We start from the raw sequence: 18,268 nt of genomic DNA, 5'->3' as shown, positions 1-18,268 counted from the left end.
TTAGGCCATGTCTACACTTATGTGTGGTGAAGACGCTCTATGCCGACGGAAGACAACTCTCCTGCCAGCATAAAAAACCACTCCCGCGAGCAGCATAAGCTATGTCAGGAGGAAAAACTCTCCCGCTGATGTAGCGCCGTGCACACTAGCGCTTATGTCAATGTAACTTATGTCACTCGGGGGATGGAATAGTCACATCCTTGAGTGACATACGTTTTGCTGACATAGGCAGTAGTGTAGACATAGCTTACATAATAATTCCGTATAGTAATAAGCAATACCATTAGGGGAGTTCCACCACTTCAATTATATCAACACAAAGTGCCTTGGCCACTTAGGAACCTACTTCCTATTTTCAAATGTGTGCTCCAGACCAACGAATACTGGGGTTGTGACCTGTTTCTTATGGCCTGACCTAGCTCAGCCTCTCTAGAGTCTCAAAAACCTGGGACTGCTGCACAATGAAAAGGTGAGTATGAAAGTCTGGGATGCAACAGGATGTGGTGGAGGAAAGATTAGGAGGGAATGACGGTGTGATGCGGGGAAGGAGGAATGGGAGGGACTAGGGGAGGAGAAGGAAGAAATTGGCTCTCACTGCAATCACGTTATTGGGCTTGGAACAGTGAGGTGTGCAGTGCCCAGCCCAGCATACAGTATAAATAGAGTGCTCAGCCTTGCCATCTCCCACTGAGCATGCCAGACCAGAAACAACTCCGCTCCCGACAGAGTAAAGACACAAAGATGAAGGTGTCGTACGTGGCCGCTTTCCTCATAGGGCTCCTCTCCCTGGAGAGCACCAGAGGAGCTCCATTGGTGAGATGATGTACTTATTATCTGTATTACAGTAGCACTTAGCAGGTCCATCTGAAATCAGGACCCCGCTTTGCTGGGCGCTGCCCTGACACAGGAGAGACAGTCCGTGCCCACACTCTGGTGAGGATTTATTGTGCCGGGTGTTCAACAGACACAGTGAGGGACAGACCTGGACCCAACTGGAATCAGGGCCCCTTTGCCAGGTGCTGCACAGACACACCATGAGGGCAGCACTGCAAAACCGGCCTATGTTTTTGGAGGATAACAGACTAAGGAGCCCATTCCTCTGTTTCAGCCCCGGCAGGATATCAGGCTACACTGGCCCATCGGTCTCATCTAGAGCAGCAGTTCTTAAGTTACTGCATGACCTGACTTCTGGTAGCCTGGTGGGGGGCTGAACAGGTTTCCAGGATTGGGTAGAATGATGTTAGGAGCAGGGCCAAGCTGTTGTAAATGGCCCATAGAACTACTGGAGTCGATGAAGCCAGCTCCCCCAGGTGATGTAAATTGTCTGTAGCTCCATTTGGTCAATGGATAGTCAGGAGGGGCCTCTAGAAGTTACCGTAATACCAGGAGCGGCGCCAGGGTTTTTGGCGCCCTAGGCGGGGGTCCTTGCGCACTCCCAGTCGTCATCAGCAATTCTGTGGCGGGAGGGTCCTTCCACGCTCCCGGTCTTCGGGGGACTTCGGCGGCGGGTCCCGGGGCAAGTGAAGGACCCACTTCAGAATTGCCACCGAAGACCCGGAGCGCAGAAGGACCCGCCACCGCCAAATAGGTGCCCCCCCAAATCCTGGTACCCTAGGCGACCGCCTAGGTCACCTAAATGGAAGCGTCGGCCCTGCGTAATACACATAATAAATACCCCTCATTTTACAGGGCTCTGGTAGCTTCAATAACGACAAAGTGGGTAATAGCATCTGTAATGACAACAGCATAAATATCATGTGATTCTCTCCTCACCTCATGTAGTTTTATACATATCAGGTCAATCAACCCTGCTCCAGCTGGTTTCTTGTCTGGTAAAGGTTACCAAGCAAGGAGCATTTCCCGCAGTTTTTCCATGTTACAAAGGCAATTTGGAAATGCCACCTGCTGCAGAGGGCTTTCGAAAATCTCCACAGCCCTCTTATAGGGTCAGCTGTGCCCTGATTGGGGCTTCATGGGAGGATGATCTATTCTTCTACAAGTCCACTGGACACGCATGAAGTGTTCCACAATTCCTTTGGGTACCCACTAAATATCTCACAGGAGATCCTTCCAAAATTACACAGAATGCACTGCTCTTGGCAACAGTCATAGGAAATCACTGTAAATTGTATCCTATCAAGGATATCTAGGCTGACTCCATCGCTATCAGATTAATTTTGCCACATGTCATCTGAGAGGGAAAACAGAAGAAATTCCCAAGTTCTTGTCTCCCAGCCCAGCTCCCTTTTTACCAGAACACACTGGCTCCCATTTTCCAACCAGCAGCCGTTTGAGTCCAGTTCCTTTCAGGACATCATTTTCATTTCACTGCTCCCAGAGAAAGAGAAGCAACAAATAATTAATGTTTTAGTAACTTGCTTTTTCCCTTTAGGTTGATGGAGGATCTGGAGGGGGCGTTTCTGTGAGTATTCAGAATTTACTCTCCTTTGGAGCTTTTACATTAGCTTGGGACCTTTAAATCAGATTAAACATAGGAAGCCCATTGGCCTCCAGAGGAGGGCTCAGAGATTAGGCTAGCTGAGAGATCCTGAGGAGTCCAAAGACAAGAAGCACAATCTATTTATTTTACCACAGAAATAGTTAAGAGGTGACTTGATTCTGGTATACACGTAACTGCAGGGGGAAGGGATTTCTGATGGCAGATGGCTCTTTAATCAACCAAAGGAAGACGAGATCCAATCGTCTAAAGCTAAAGCTAGACAAATTAAATCAAGAGGGAAGGTGAAAACTTTTAGCAGTATTAATTAACCGTTGGAACGATTAACCCAGGATGTGGTGGAGTCTCTGGCTACGTATATTCCAGAGACCTTACAGCGGCATGGCTGTTCCAATGCAGCTCTGCTACTGTAACATCTCATGTAGCTGCTCTATGCTGACAGGAGAGAGCTCTCCCATCCACGTAATTAAACCACCCCCAATGAGCAGTGGGAGAAGCTCTCCCACCAACATAGCGCTGTGCACACTACTGTTTGTGCTGGCGAAACGTATGTCATTCAGGAGATATTTTTTTCACACCACTGAGCCACATCAATTTTGCCGATGTAAATGGTAGTATAGATATGGCCTTAATGACTGAAAGTCTTTAAATCTTGATGGGATATCATCAGAAAAGGAGATTCTGTGCTCTGTGTCATTTAGGAGGTCAGTCTAGAAAAAAAATGTAATAATTCTAACCAGCTCCAATTCTTCTCCTGAGCAGTAGGGAAATTGCCAAACTCTAGAGATCAATCCCAGCACTGAGAAAGAAGGGCAGTGTGAACGTTGCCCATCACAGAGATGTCTGGAGACATTTCTACACTACAGACTTCTGCTGGCAAAGTGGTGTTGGTCTGGGGACTGAAGATATTCGATCTCAGACCGGCGTGGCTTGCTGGCAAATTGCCCTTGTGAAGACACATTCATAGCAGCAAAACCTTGCATTTGCCATAGAGATTATTTCACTGGGAGTCAGCTAGAATAAACTACACAGACAAAAGTGCAGTAGTACTCTGGGATCGCCATACTGACACGACGCTTGTATCTATGACTCCAACTGGCAGGGGTGTGCGCATGGGGGGGCAATCAGGGTCACAGTCCCCCTGCCCCCCAATAATCATTGGGGGCAGAAATCTTCTCTGGCCCTGGGAGGATCTTGCTGCCCCCCCTCCCTGCACCCGGCCCCAGCCCCGGCAGGAACTTGATATTCCCTGCCTCCGTGGCCCTGCGCCAGAAAAGTTTTGTGACCCCAATGATTATTGGGGGGAGGCCTGTGACCATGATTGCTCCCCCATGCACACAGCCCTGCCAGTTGGAGTCCCATTTAACACTGACCTATCAGACTAAATGAAGGAAGGCAAAGAGAAGAAAGAAAGGCACAGAGAGGGAAAGCAACTCATCTAAAGTCACCGGAAAAGTCAGCAGCAGAGCCCAGAACAGATCCCCGAGCTCTTGTCTCCCAGCCCAGCTCCCTTTTTACCAGACCATACTGGCTCCCATTTCCCAACCAGCAGACGTTTGAGCCCAGTTCCTTTCAGGACATCATTTTCATTTCACTGCTCCCAGAGAAAGAGCAGCAACAAGGAATTAAAGTTTTAGTAACTTGCTTTTTTCCTGTAGGTTGATGGAGGACTTAAAGGGGGCGTGTCTGTGAGTATTCAGAATTTACTCTCCTTTGGAGCTTTTACATTAGCCAGATTAAACATAGGAAGCCCATTGGCCTCCAGAGGTGGGTCAGAGGTTAGGCTAGCTGAGAGAGCCCGGGGAGTGCAAACACAAGCAGTGCAATCTAATTTACCACAGAGACAGTTAAGAGGTGACTTGATCCTGGTATACACGTAACTGCAGGGGAAAAAGATTTCTGATGGGAGATGGCTCTTTAATCAAACAAAGGAAGACAAGATCCAATAATCTAAACCTGAAACTAGACAAATTGAATCAAGAAAGAAGGTGCTACTTTTTAACAGTATTAAATAACCATTGGAACGATTAACTTAGGAGGTGATGGAGTCTCTGGCTATGTCTACACTAGAGACCTTACAGGGGCACAGCTGTACCAATGCAGGTGTGCCACTGTAACAGGTCATGTAGCCGCTCTATGGCGACGGAAGAGATCTGTCTTGTTGATGTAATTATAGCACACCCAACGAGCGGCGGTAGAGATGTCGGCCGGAGAAGCTCTCCCACCAACATACCGTTGTGCACACTGCCGCTTATGCTGGCGAAATGTCTGTCACTCGGGGGGGGGGGTATTTATTTTACACTTCCGAGAGACATAAGTTTTTCTGACATAAGTGGGAGTGTAGAAGTGGCCTTAATCCCTGAAAATCTTTAAATCTAGATGGGATCTTTTTAAAAATAATGCACTAAATAAAACAGAAGTTATGGGCTAGATGCAGGAGTCACTGGGTCAGAATCTGTGTTCTGTTATGCAGGAGGTCAGTCTAGATGAGTCTAATGACCCCTTCTGGCCTTAAAATCTAGGAATATTAGTTCTCACCATGGGATGTCAGACTAAATAAAAGAGATCCAGTTCTCATAGATTCTAGTGATTAATTCTGATGGGAAGAATAATGGGGAGGTGGAATGTTTCTAAAACCAAAGTTTCCTGCCTGCACTGGGCGGAAATTAGCTTTGTTTGGATGATAATGCAGAAAGAGCAGTATCAATTCATTCCGGTTTGATTTCCTGTCAGATGGTGGGGATATCCTTAGTGCCTGCCAATGACTATTCAGAAATTACTTCGTTGTCAGGAACACTTATATTATCGTGCTGTCTCTAAGAAGCCCAAATCTTGAGCCCAGTGTTCGGCTGGAGTAACCTGGGCAGTCAGTTATTGTTATTTGTATGACAGTACCACCTGTACAGCTCTCCTGACTCATGATCCAGTGACCTAGCCACTGAACGAAACTGCCCCCGAGGAGTGCTGGGTGCATAACTGCTCACTGTGTTTTTCAAAATCTCCTCCTAGCCTCCGTGAGAGTCCAGGAAAGACCCTCATCTCTCCTCAGGAGAAATAAGTTCAATAAAAGAGCTTCTAAATTCATCTTTTTCTTCTAGTTTTAAAAAGAGCCCAGGGAATCTTGTTGGTTTCTTAATTGAAAAAGAGAACCATACAGTTTTGGTTTTCAAAACACATTGTGAAAGTTTCAGTACAAATATTTAGTTTTGGAAAACCAAAATCAACAACATTTTTCACCCAATTTTTTTAGATTCATATTTTTCATCTAAATGATTTTTTTTCTACAAAACCTTGTCTGAAAAACAACTTTTAAGTCGAAAAATTATTTTAATGAAAAAATTTCAACCAGCTCTAGTGAACAAAATATATTTTTTGTTTAATATGAAAAGTTTCATTGAAAAATTTGTGTCTTCCAATTTCTTCTGATTTTTAACACAAAGAATGAAAACCAAAACATGGGGAAAGCTTTGGTTTTAGATCTCCCGCCCTTGTCAGTGGAAAAATAAAGGGGGACAATTTTAAGTTTTTCATTAAAAAAACAAAGTTCCAAAAAAATTTGTATAAAATGTTGAAACTCGCAATTATTTTTTAATTTCTAAAACACACATCATTTTTTGTACCCCCCAGAAAAAGGAACATCATTGGTGAAATGAAAAGGGGGGTGGGAATCATAAATAAAAAACCTGCAAACGTTTTTCACTTCTGAATTTCTCCAAAGAAGAAAAAAATTTGAAAAACAATGGACAATATATTTATATAAATTCATTTGGAAAAATTTCAACCAGCTCTAATTCTTATCTGGAGGAGTAAGGAAACTGCCAAACTCTGGAGGTTAATCCCAGCGCTGAGAAAGAAGGGCAGTGGGAATGTTGACTATCTGAGGCCTTGTCTGCACTACAGACTTCTGCTTGCATAGCGGTGTCGGTCTGGGGTGTGAAGATGTTTGATCTCTGACTGACATGGCTGCGCTGGCAAAAGCACCCGGACACAGTTATAGAAAAAAACCTCTGCTTGTGCCCATATAGATTATATAGTTCAGAATGCGCTAGGATAACCTGCACCCACAAAAGCGCACTGGTACGCTGGGATAGCTACACTGACACGGTGCTCTTTGTGTGGACATGGCGTGGTTAAGCTATGGACAATGGGAGGGAAGTAGCTATATTTTGATGATACTGGAGAAAGTGTAGGATCAAGTAACTCCCAGCTTTTTCCTTACAGGCTGCTGAGGACGTACCTGGGAGAGTTCCTGGGGTGAGTATTCCAAATTTGATTTGCTGTCAGGCTATTTTCTGTTCTCACAGTGGCTCTTAGCAAACCTGAACCCTAAGCCAGTGGTCAGTTGGAATAGCCTGGACAGATTTGCCAGGATTGGGGCAAGAGACGAAGCAATGGTAGTCTAAATCCCAAAGGGTGTGTCAGAATCAATCCAAATGTCCTTTGCAGTGTCAATTCTTCTATTCTGCTAGTAGCCATTTTGTGGGGATTCCGTGGGACCTGTTCTTTATACCCATGTTAAGAACCACTGCCTAGTAGGATCATAAAACTGGGAGCTGTGATTGGCAACAAATGCTGTCATTCTGCACATCTGGAGCGGGGATAATAGTATCACTATGGACAGTGTCAGAGAATAACAGAGTTCTCACTTTTTGTTTGGGTACAGCAAGTAAGATACTTTATTTTCTCAAGCAATTGCATAGAGGGAGAGAGCTAAACAGGTCTCTCCACAGGTAAACAATTACAGCAAGCATTTATACCTTTTGTTACAGACAATAATGAGCAACAGCTGCATTTTGTTTATACATAGGTCATTCTGATATCTTGTTTTCCTCGTTTGTTTAGACTCTAGTCCAGGGGTGTCAAACTCAAATGACCATGAGGGCCACATGAGGACTAGTGCATTGGCTCGAGGGCCACATCACTGATACCCCCACCTCACTGCCCCCGGCCCTGCCCCCACTCCACTCCTTCCATGAGGCCCCGCCCCTTCCCCGCCCCTTTCCCCCCCTTCCCCAAAGTCCCCACCCCAATACTGCCCCTTCCCTGCCACCAGGGGGTACAGGAGGGGTGCAGGGTGTGGCAGGGGGCTCAGGGCAGGGAGTTGGTGTGTGTGGGGTGCAAGAGGTGTGAGGTGTGCGGCAGGGGGTTGGGGTGCAGGGTGCAGCAGGTGGCTCAGGGCAGGGAGTGCAGGAGGAGTGTGGGGTGTGGCAGGGGGCTCAGAGCAAGAAGTTGGGGTGCAGGAAGGGTGCCGGATGTGGCAGGGGGCTCAGGGCAGGGAATTGGGATGCAGGATGGGTGTGTGATGCGGCAGGGGGCTCAGAGCAGGGGGTTGTGGTACAGGAGAGGTGCGGGGTGCGAGCTCCGGCCTGGCGCCACTTAGCTAGAGTGGCGCCAGGGTGGCAGCGGAGCGCATCGGGAGCGCAGGGAGGCAGGAGCCTGCCCTGGCCCCCGCACTGCTCAGCTCCAGGAAGCAGCCGGAACCACAGCCCTTGGGGGAGCAGGGGTGGGTACAGGGCTCCCTGCTGCTGCTCCTCCAAGTACCTCCACTGGCCGCGGTTCCCTGTTCCTGGCCAATGGGAGCTGCGGGGGGCGGTACCTTGAAGCGAGGCAACGCAGGAGCCCTCTGCCTCCTCCCCCGTCCCTCCGGGCCCGAAGGGACATTCTGCCAGCCGCTTCAGGGAGCCCTGGCCTGGAGGTAGGCATAGGGGCGGGGGCACAGGCAGCTTGGTGGGCCGCACAGAAGAGCCCTGGCCCAATGGCCGCGTGTTTGAGACCCCTGATCTAGTGGATCTCATTCTTCGTGGGCTCAAGCAGAGATGACTTAGACTTCATTCCCAAAAGTGGTGACTACCCTCAGCTGTGCATTGAGCTCCCCTCATATGTTTCTTATCTTTTTTGAAAACTAGAAACTTGGATGCTTCATCATTTTTGAAATGAGAAAAATGTAGAGGAAGTTGAAAATTTGTCACTTAATATATTTTTTATTTTTCATGAAAAAAAGATTTTGTTTCAATATGAAAATTTTAATGAAAGAAGTTTCTTCCATTTTTTCTGATTTTTTCAATGAAAATAATGAAAATAAAAACCAAAAAATGTTTTGAATTTTGTCATTTCATTCCCCACGGTCCAATTTCCAAATAGAGTTGAAATGCTATTTTTCTTTGAAATTTACACATTTATAATTTTTCAAAGATCTCCAGAAAAGAAGAAAAAAAAGGGGGTGAAAGTAAATGAAAAAAAAAATGGAAAACTTGTTCATTTCTGATTTTGTTTTAAAAAGTATTAGTTTTCTGGAAAAAAAAATTGCTATTTTTTTTTAAATCATTACAAAAAATGTCGATCGTCTCTAATTCTTATCTTGAAAGATCAGAGTCATGAAAGGAAGCTTCCATAATCCAAATTCTGGAGGTTAAACTCACCCCTGTGAAGCAAGGATGGGGGGCTGTTTCCTTTCGCAGAACTCTCTGGGGCCATGTCTACAATACAGACTTCTGCTGGCATAGCTCCATCTGTATCGGGTGTAAAAAAGTTTATATCAGAATATGCATCATCTAGCCTAGGGCTGATGCAGGCATAGGCTCTGTAGTGTGGACATGGCCTCATTTCTCTTTCAGAGGAGAATATGCGATACCAGCAAAAGCACACTAGTATACTGGTAGATCTACACTGGCATTGCGCTCCTAGTGTAGAACTGGCTGGTAACACTATTGCCATTGTGAGGAATCAACAACCTTGAAATGATATTGGAGAAGGAGTTTCTTGATCCTGCTCTATTTCCTTACAGGTGGTTGCGCGTCCAGTTGAAGGTCTTGTAGGGGTGAGTACTCAAAATTACTTTGGAATGATTATATAAAACAGCTGGACAGCAGAGGACATGCTTCCATGCTGATGACTGGTTCTGCTCGACAATGATCCAAAGCAACGTGCGCACTGACACACGTTCATTTTCATCACCTGAATCAGATGCCACCAACAGAAGGTTGATTTTCTTTTTGGTTGGTTTGGGATCTGTAGTTTCCACATCTGAGTGTTGCTCTTTTAAGACTTCTGACAACATGTTCCACACCTCGTCCCTCTCAGATTTCGGAAGGCACTTCAGATTCTTAAGCCTTGGGTCGAGTGCTGTTGCTATCTTTAGAAATCTCACATTGGTATCTTCTTTGCATTTTGTCAAATCTGCAATGAAAGTGTTCTTAAAACAAACAGCATGTGCTGGGTCATTATCTGAGACTGCTATGACATGAAATATATGGCAGAATGTAGGTAAAACAGAGCAGGAGACATACAATCAGTCACAAATTTAATTAACACATTTTCTTTTGAACAAGTGTCATGAGCATGGAAGCATGTCCTCTGGAATGGTGGCTGAAGCATGAGGGGGCATATGAATGTTTAGCATACCTTGCAGTGCCAGCTACAAGAATGCCATGCAAACGCCTATTCTCACTTTCAGGTGACATTGTAAATAAGAAGCAGGCAGCATTATCTCCCGTAAATGAAAACAAACTTGTTTGTCTTAGCGATTGGCTGAACAAGAAGTAGGGCTGACTGGAATTGTAGGCTCTAAAGTTTTACATGGTTTTGTTTTTGAGTGCAGTTATTTTAAAATAAAATCTACATTAGAAAGTTGCACTTTCACACAAAAGAGATTGCATTTCAGCCCTTGTATGAGGTGAATTGAAAAATACTATTTCTTTATATCGGAAGGACAGAAGAGGTCGTGCTGGTGGGGGAGTGGCACTAGATGTGAAAAAACAGAGTCCAATGAAGTAAAAATCTTAAATGAACCAAACCATAGCATCTCTATGGATAGTAATTTCATATACAACCAACCACCTGACCAAAATAGTGATAGTGACTGTGAAGTGCTCAGAGAGATTAGAGAGGCTATAAGAAGACAACTCAATAATAATGGTGGATTTCAACTATCCCCATATTGACTGGGTACATGTCATCTTAGGACAGGATGCAGCTATGAAGTTTCTTGACACCTTAAATGACTACTTCTTGGAGAAGCTAGTCCTGGAGGAGAGGCAATCTTTGATTTAGTCCTAAATGGAGCACAGGATCTGGTCCAAGAGGTGAATATAGCTGGACTGCTTGGTAATTGTGACCATAATATAATTAAATTTAACATCCCTGTGGTGGGGAAAAAACCACAGCAGCCCATCATGGTGGCATTAATTTCAGAAAGAGGAACAATACAAAAATGAGGAAGTTAGTTAAACAGAAATGAAAAGGTACAGTGCCAAACGGGAAATCCCTGCAAGCTGCGTGGAAACTTTTTAAAGACACCATAATAGAGGCTCAAGTTAAATGTATACCCCAAATTAAAACACAGAGAGAGCCATAAAAGTGCCACCGTAGCTAAACAACAAAGTAAAAGAAGCACTGAGAGGCAAAAGGCATCCTTTAAAAAGTGGAAGTTAAATCCTACTGAGGAAATAGAAAGGAGAATAAACTCTGGCAAGTGAAGTGTAAAAATATAATTAGGAAGGCCAAAAAAAGAATTGGAAGAACAGCTAGCGAAAGACTCAAAAAGTAATAGCAAATTTTTTTTATGTAAATCAGAAGCAGGAAGCTGCTAAACAACGAGTGGGGCCACTGAACGATCAAGATGCTAAAGAAGCAATAAGGGATGATAAGGCCATTGCAGAGAAACTAAATGAATTCTTTGCTTCGGTCTTCACGGCTGAGGATGTGAGGGAGATTCCCAAACCTGAGTCATTCTTTTTAGGTGACAAATCTGAGGAACTGTTCCAGATTGAGGTATCATTAGAGGAGGTTTTGGAACAAACTGATAAATTAAACAGTAATAAGTCAAAATGGTTTTTGTAAAGAGAAATCATGCCTTACCCATCTACTAGAATTCATTGAGGGGGTCAACAAGCATGTGGACAAGGGTGATCCAGTGGATATAGTGTACTTAGATTTTCAGAAAGCCTTTGACAAGGTCCCTCATCAAAGGCTCTTAAGCAAAGTAAGCTGTCATGGGATAAGAGGGAAGGTCTTCTCATGGATCAGTAACTGGTTAAAAGTTAGGAAACAAAGGATAGGAATAAATGGTCAATTTTCAGAAGGGAGAGAGGTAAATAGTGGTGTCCCGCAGTAGTCCATACAGGAAGCAGGGGGAAGAGTTAGCTCAGTGGTTTGAGCATTGGCCTGCTAAAACCAGGGTTGTAAATTCAATCCTTGAGGGGGCTACTTAGGAAGCTGGGGTAAAATCAGTACTTGGTCCTGTTAGTGAAGGCAGTGGGCTGGACTCAATGACCTTTCAGGATTGCTTCCAGCTATATGAGATAGGTATATCTCCATATATTATTTTATTTATAAACAATCTGGAAAAAGGGATTAACAGTGAGGTGGCAAAATTTGCCGATGATACACAAAACTACTCAAGATATTTAAGTCCAAAGCAGACTGTGAAGAGTTAGATAGGGGTCTCACAAAAAACTAGGTAACTGGGCAACAAAATGGCAGATGAAATTCAATGAATTCTTTGCTTCGGTCTTCACGGCTGAGGATGTGAGGGAGATTCCCAAACCTGAGTCATTCTTTTTAGGTGACAAATCTGAGGAACTGTTCCAGATTGAGGTGTCATTACAGGAGATTTTGGAACAAACCGATAAATTAAACAGTAATAAGTCACCAGGACCAGATGGTATTCACTCAAGTGTTCTCTAGGAACTCAAATGTGAAATTGCAGAACTACTAACTGTTATGTAACCTAGCATTTAAATGACCTTCTGTACCAGATGACTGGACGATAGCTAATGTGACACCAATTTAAAAAAAAAAAGACTCAAGAGGTGATCCCGGTAATTACAGGCCGGTAAGCCTAACTTCAGTGCTGGGCAAGCTGGTTGAAACTACGAGACACCTAGATGAACATAATTTGTTGGGGAAGAGTCAACATGGTTTTTGTAAAGAGAAATCTTTGAGGGGGTCAAAGCATGTGGACAGGGGATCCAGTGGATATAGTGTACTTAGATTTTCAGAAAGCCTTTGACAAGGTCCCTCATCAAAGGCTCTTAAGCAAAGTGAGCTGTCATGGGATAAGAGGGAAGGTCCTCTCATGGATCAGTAACTGGTTAAAAGTTAGGAAACAAAGGGTAGGAATAAATGGTCAATTTTCAGAAGGGAGAGAGGTAAATAGTGGTGTCCCGCAGTAGTCCATAGTGGGACCAGGGGGAAGGGTTAGCTCAGTGGTTTGAGCATTGGCCTGCTAAACCCAGGGTTGTACATTCAATCCTTGAGGGGGCCACTTAGGAAGCTGGGGTAAAATCAGTACTTGGTCCTATTAGTGAAGGCAGGGAGCTGGACTCAATGACCTTTCAGGCTCCCTTCCAGCTCTATGAGATAGGTATATCTCCATATAGTATTTTATTCATGAACAATCTGGAAAAAGGGATAAATAGTGAGGTGGCAAAATTTGCAGATGATACACAAAACTACTCAAGATATTTAAGTCCAAAGCAGACTGAAGAGTGACAAATGGGTCTCACAAAAAACTAGGTGACTGGGCAACAAAATGGCAGATGAAATTCCATATTGATAAATGCAAAATAATGCAGATTGGAAAACAAAATCCCAACTATAATATAAAACGATAGGGTCTAAATTAGCTGTTGCCACTCAAGAAAGATTTTTTTCCAATGAAAATTATGAAAAATAAAAGCAAAAATGTTTTGAATTTTTTGATTCCCCAGAGTCCTGTTTGCAAATAGAGTTCAAATGCTATTTTCCTTTGAAATTTGCCATAAACACACTTATAATTTTTCAAACAGCTCCATAAAAGAAGAAAGAAAGGGGGCGGGGGGTGAAAAAAATTCAAAACTTTTTCATTTCTGATTTTGTAAAAAAAAAAAACCTGACAATTTGCTTGGAAAAATTCATTATGAAAAATGTTGATCATCTCTAATTCTTATCTTGAGGGATCAGAGGCACGAAAGGAAGCTCCCATAGTCCAGATTCTGGAGGTTAATCTCACCCCTGAGAAGCAAGGATAGGGGGACTGTTTCCCATCGCAGAGCTGTCTGGGGCCATGCCTACAATACAGACTTCTTCTGGCATAGCTCCAACTGTATGGGGTGTGAAGAGATTTGATTCCTTACTGACATAGCTGCGCTAGCAAAACTTATAGAATCTGTGACAAAGTTCCTCCTCTATCTTGGTGGGTCCTGTACTTATTGGTAGATTTTCTTGCCTCAGAGATTCACCATGTGGGTTGGGGAACAGCCCAGAGACCTTCCCCTCTGGAAGAACCCACAGTCCAGGTCAATTGGGAGATTTGGGGGGAACCCGGGCCCGCCCTCTACTCCAGGTTCCAGACCAGGGCCCTGTGGACTGCAGCTGTCTATAGTGCCTCGTGTAACAGCTGCATGACAGCTACAACTCCCTGGGCTACTTCCCCATGGCCTCCTCCAAACCCCTTCCTTATTCTCACCACAGCACCTTCCTCCTGGTGTCTGATAACGCTTGTGCTCCTCAGTCCTCCCGCATCACAGCCACACCTACACACTCACACTCACACCCTCACACTCACCCTCACAGCTCCTTGCAACTCTTGCTCCCAGCTCCTCACACTCGCACCACAAACTGAAGTGAGCTCCTTTTTAAAACCCAGGTGCCCTGATTAGCCTGCCTTAATCGATTCTAGCAGCTTCTTCTTAATTGGCTCCAGGTGTCCTAATTAGCCTGCCTGTCTTAACTGGTTCTAGCAGGTTGCTGATTACTCTAGTGCAGCCCCTGCTCTGGCCACTCAGGGAACAGAAAACTACTCATCCAGTGACCAGTATATTTGCCCTCTACCAGACTCCTGTACCCCACTGGTCTGGATCTGTCACAAATCATAGAAGATTAGGGTTGGAAGAGACCTCAGGTGGTCATCTAGTCCAACCCCCTGCTCAAAGCAGGACCAACCCCAACTAAATCATCCCAGCCAGGGCTTTGTCAAGCCGGGCCTTAAAATCCTATAAGGAAGGAGATTCCACCACCTCCCTAGGTAACCCATTCCAGTGCTTCAGCATCCTCCTAGTGAAGTAGTGTTTCCTAATATCCAACCTAGCCCTCCCGCACTGCAATTTGAGACCATTGCTCCTAGTTCTGTCATCTGCCATCATTGAGAACAGCCATGCTCCATCCTCTCTGGAACGCCCCATGCTCTTCTCTTCTGCAGACTAAACAAGCCCAGTTCCCTCAGCCTCTCCTCGTAAGTCATGTGCCCCAGCTCCCTAAAAATTTTTGTTGCCCTCCACTGGACTGTCTCCAATTTGTCTACATCTTTTCTGTAGTGGGGGGCCCAAAAATGGACACAATACTCCAGATGTGGCCTCACCAGTGCCGAATAGAGGGAAATAATCGCTTCCCTCGATCCGCTGGCAATGCTCCTACCAATGCAGACCAATATGCCGTTAGTCTTTTTGGCAACAAGGGCACATTGCTGACTCATATCCAGCTTCTCATCCACTGTAATCCCGAGGTCCTTTTCTCCAGACCTGCTGCTTAGCCAGTCAGACCCCACCCTGTAGCAGTCCATGGGATTCTTCCGTCCTAAATGCAGGACACTGCACTTTTCCTTTTTAACCTCATCAGATTTCTTTTGGCACAATCCTCCAATTTGTCGAGGTCACTCTGGACCCTATCCCTACCCTCCAGCGTATCTACCTCTCCCCCCAGCTTACTGTCACCTGCGAACTTGCTGAGGATGCAATCCATTCCATCATCCAGATCATTAATAAAGACGTTGAACAAAACCGGCCCCAGGACCGACCCTTGGGGCACTCCGCTTGATACCGTCTGCCAACTAGACATCGAGATGTTGATCACTACCCTTGAGCCCGACATCCTAGCCAGCTTTCTATCCACCTTATAGTCCATTCATCAAGCCCATACTTCTTTAACTTGCTGGCAAGAATACTGTGGGAGACCATATCAAAAGCTTGGCTAAAGTCAAGATATATCACGTCCACTGCTCTCCCCTCATCCACAGAGCCAGTTATCTCATCATAGAAGGCAATCATGTTGGTCAGGCATGACTACTGTAACTGCAGTTATAACCAGCAAAACTGTGATTTTCCTGGTATTGCTGGGCCTGGTGTACACTTCAGTGTTCTGCCAACATCACTATATCAGCTAGCAGTGTGAAAAACACTATGCTGAAAATTCCCAGCATAGAGGCAACTATACTGACACAAGACTGAGTCTCTCAGCTTACTGAACGTCTAGCGGGGAGGTGGTGTTATTACATCAGAACAAGTCCTTAAATCAGCATATGCAGCCTGTACTCTAGGGCATAAAGGCATATGCTCTTTAGTGTAGACATGGCCTCATTTCAGAGAGAATATGCTATACCAGCAAAAGCACACTAGTATACTGGTAGAAATGTACTGGCAAAGTGCTTCTAGTGTAGAACTGGCTGGTAAAGCTGTTGCCATTGTGAGGAATCAACTACATTGAAGTGATTTTGGAGAAGGGCCTTTCTTGATCCTACTCTAACTATTTCCTTCCAGGAGGTCGTACGCCCAGCTCGACATCTTTTTAAGGTGAGTACTCAACATTATTTTGCTCTCCAGCTGTTTTATATCATATCAGTACCACTTAGCAAGCCTGAACCCTGATCCCAGTGTTCAGCTAGAATAGCCTAAACACACGTGGAAAGAGTGAGGCAAAACACAAAGCTATGGCCTTCCAAGTCCCACAGGGATATCTAAGAGTTAATCCGAGTGTTCATCGCAATTTCAATTCTCCCATTATACAAGTAGGCAATTTACTGCGTTTCTGTGGGCTCTCTTCATTATGACCAGGTCCCAGATGGAGTCATACATATTGCGAGCTGTGATTCACTGGAAATCCTGTGAATCTGCATACCTGAGACTGGGGATAATAGTATCTCCATAGGCGATCACATACATGACCTCATCTATACAAGGGAGCAGATTCCCAGATGATGTAAATTGGTGTTGCCCCAATAAAATAAGTGGGGACAGATCAACGACTGGTGTCACTCATCTATAGCTCGATGAACATTAGTGGGGCCAAATGCCTAGCTGATGGAAATAATAAAGTGAGTGAGGTGTAAATCCACATCTCTGTATTGGAGATGCACCAGAGTAAACTGATGTAGCTCCATTGGAGTTAGAGCAGAGGTTCGCAGCGTCAGTGGTGCTGTGCCTGTGAGTACTGCGAATTCACTTTACTTTACGAGTCTGCTACATTACCCTGATAATTTTAACAGAGGCCAGGTTAAGTGATGGAAGCCCATTCCCTTAACGGATAGCAAGTGGCACTCCTAGTTTCTCTCATGATGGTAAATCAGACCAATAATATGGTTCCTATTGTGATGGGATCCCCAGGGTGCAGCCTGGAACTACAGGACTGCTGTGCTCCCTCAACTCTCTCCAGCCTGGGCTGTCTCTCACAATGCCTTGCTAGTGACCAGCAGCAAACCCCTCCAGGAGCTGTTATCACTCAGCACAACCACATGTGGAGCCCCACACTCAGCTAGATTACATGAATGCTTCCAGAGCCACTCATAAATCACACAGAGAAGGCACCAGCCAAATTCCCCCAGCTCCCAGCACTGTACCTCAGGAATATACCATCTTGCACTGCTCAAGATAAGCAGTGCAAATGTATTAATTGTTTCACCACTTCATCAATGGAAAGTGGATATACACCAGCCTTTGCCAACCTAAGCAGTTTTGCCTCACACTTCGTACAAACTCACTGGTAAAGATAAACAGTTAAGCAAATTTTTTGATTACAAAAGAGAGATTTTAAGTGATATTAAGTGATAGGTGAAAAACCAGAGTTAGTTACCAAAATAAAATAAAATATAAACATGCAGTCTAAGCTCTCAACCCTATTAAGACTGGGCAACATCTAGATTAAGCACATTTTCTCACCCCACTGGATATTGGAGTCCTTCATGTACAGATTTCACCCTTGAAACCTGGGTCAGTCTTCTCTGCTGTAGTCTTCGGTCTTCTGTGAGTGTCTTTGTTGCTTGCAGCATAGGTGGGGGCAGGAGAAAGGCCAGGCATGGGGCCCCTGTGTCATGAGTCCCCAGCCAAGATTGAGCAATTCCCTTGGTGTGGCCTCATGCAGGTGAGTCATTGCATTGTAGCTCCCTTGCTGGACAATGACCAGTGATGTCTGTTCAATAGCACCCATCCCGGTGTAGGTTACTTCCCTTGTCATTGTCTCTGTGTAGCTAGTATCTCGGTGCCTCCGAAACCCACAGCATATTTTAGTGAAAACCGTACAACACAATTCTCATAATTTCACATGCATTGGTGCTACATATGTTTAGATAGAACAATGTCTTTCAGCAGATCATAACCTTTCCCCTGATACCTTACCAGGCATGCTTTATATGCAAGATCACGGTTATATAAAAATGAGGAATATGGGGGTTACAGGACACTCCCCCAAGGTATAGCGTGTCACACCCATGTTTCAAAATCTGGAGTTTCAGGTGTTGCTTTATAACCTGCTGGCCAAGATCAATCTATAGCCGCCATTCTCCTCCTCTCCATCCCTTGCCCAAAGGGAAGCAGCGCTGGGCCGTACAAATGCTGCTGGTAACAATGAAAGTAATGGTAGGAGTAACACACTATCTATTATAATGACGATTTTCTCTCAGAAATATGATCTGACATGTCTGCGTTTTCCTCTTTGCCCAAAGGTGAACTGTTCAGGGACAGTGTCTTAGCATTCCCTGTAGCTGAGTTTGGATTGTCTGAGTGAGCAGGAAGGAGGATGAAACGTTCTCCTCACTTATTAAGAACATTCTTTACATCTATTATT

General features: G+C 44.8%; 1 long non-coding RNA gene across 1 annotated transcript; it reads left to right on the top strand.

Moving 5' to 3' along the window:
• Positions 1-1,528: 1,528 nt before the first annotated feature.
• On the top strand, positions 1,529-17,523 carry LOC135978198 (uncharacterized). The gene is made up of 5 exons (XR_010595609.1): positions 1,529-2,422; positions 4,117-4,146; positions 6,680-6,712; positions 9,243-9,275; positions 15,970-17,523. It is a non-coding gene; the product is annotated as an uncharacterized LOC135978198 (long non-coding RNA).
• The last annotated feature ends 745 nt before the right edge of the window (positions 17,524-18,268 follow it).

Source organism: Chrysemys picta, unplaced genomic scaffold, assembly GCF_011386835.1.
Source record: "Chrysemys picta bellii isolate R12L10 unplaced genomic scaffold, ASM1138683v2 scaf165, whole genome shotgun sequence".
Lineage (NCBI taxonomy): Eukaryota > Metazoa > Chordata > Testudines > Emydidae > Chrysemys > Chrysemys picta.
The sequence above is the reverse complement of the archived record's forward strand: the minus strand, read 5'-3'. Positions and strand labels throughout refer to the sequence as shown.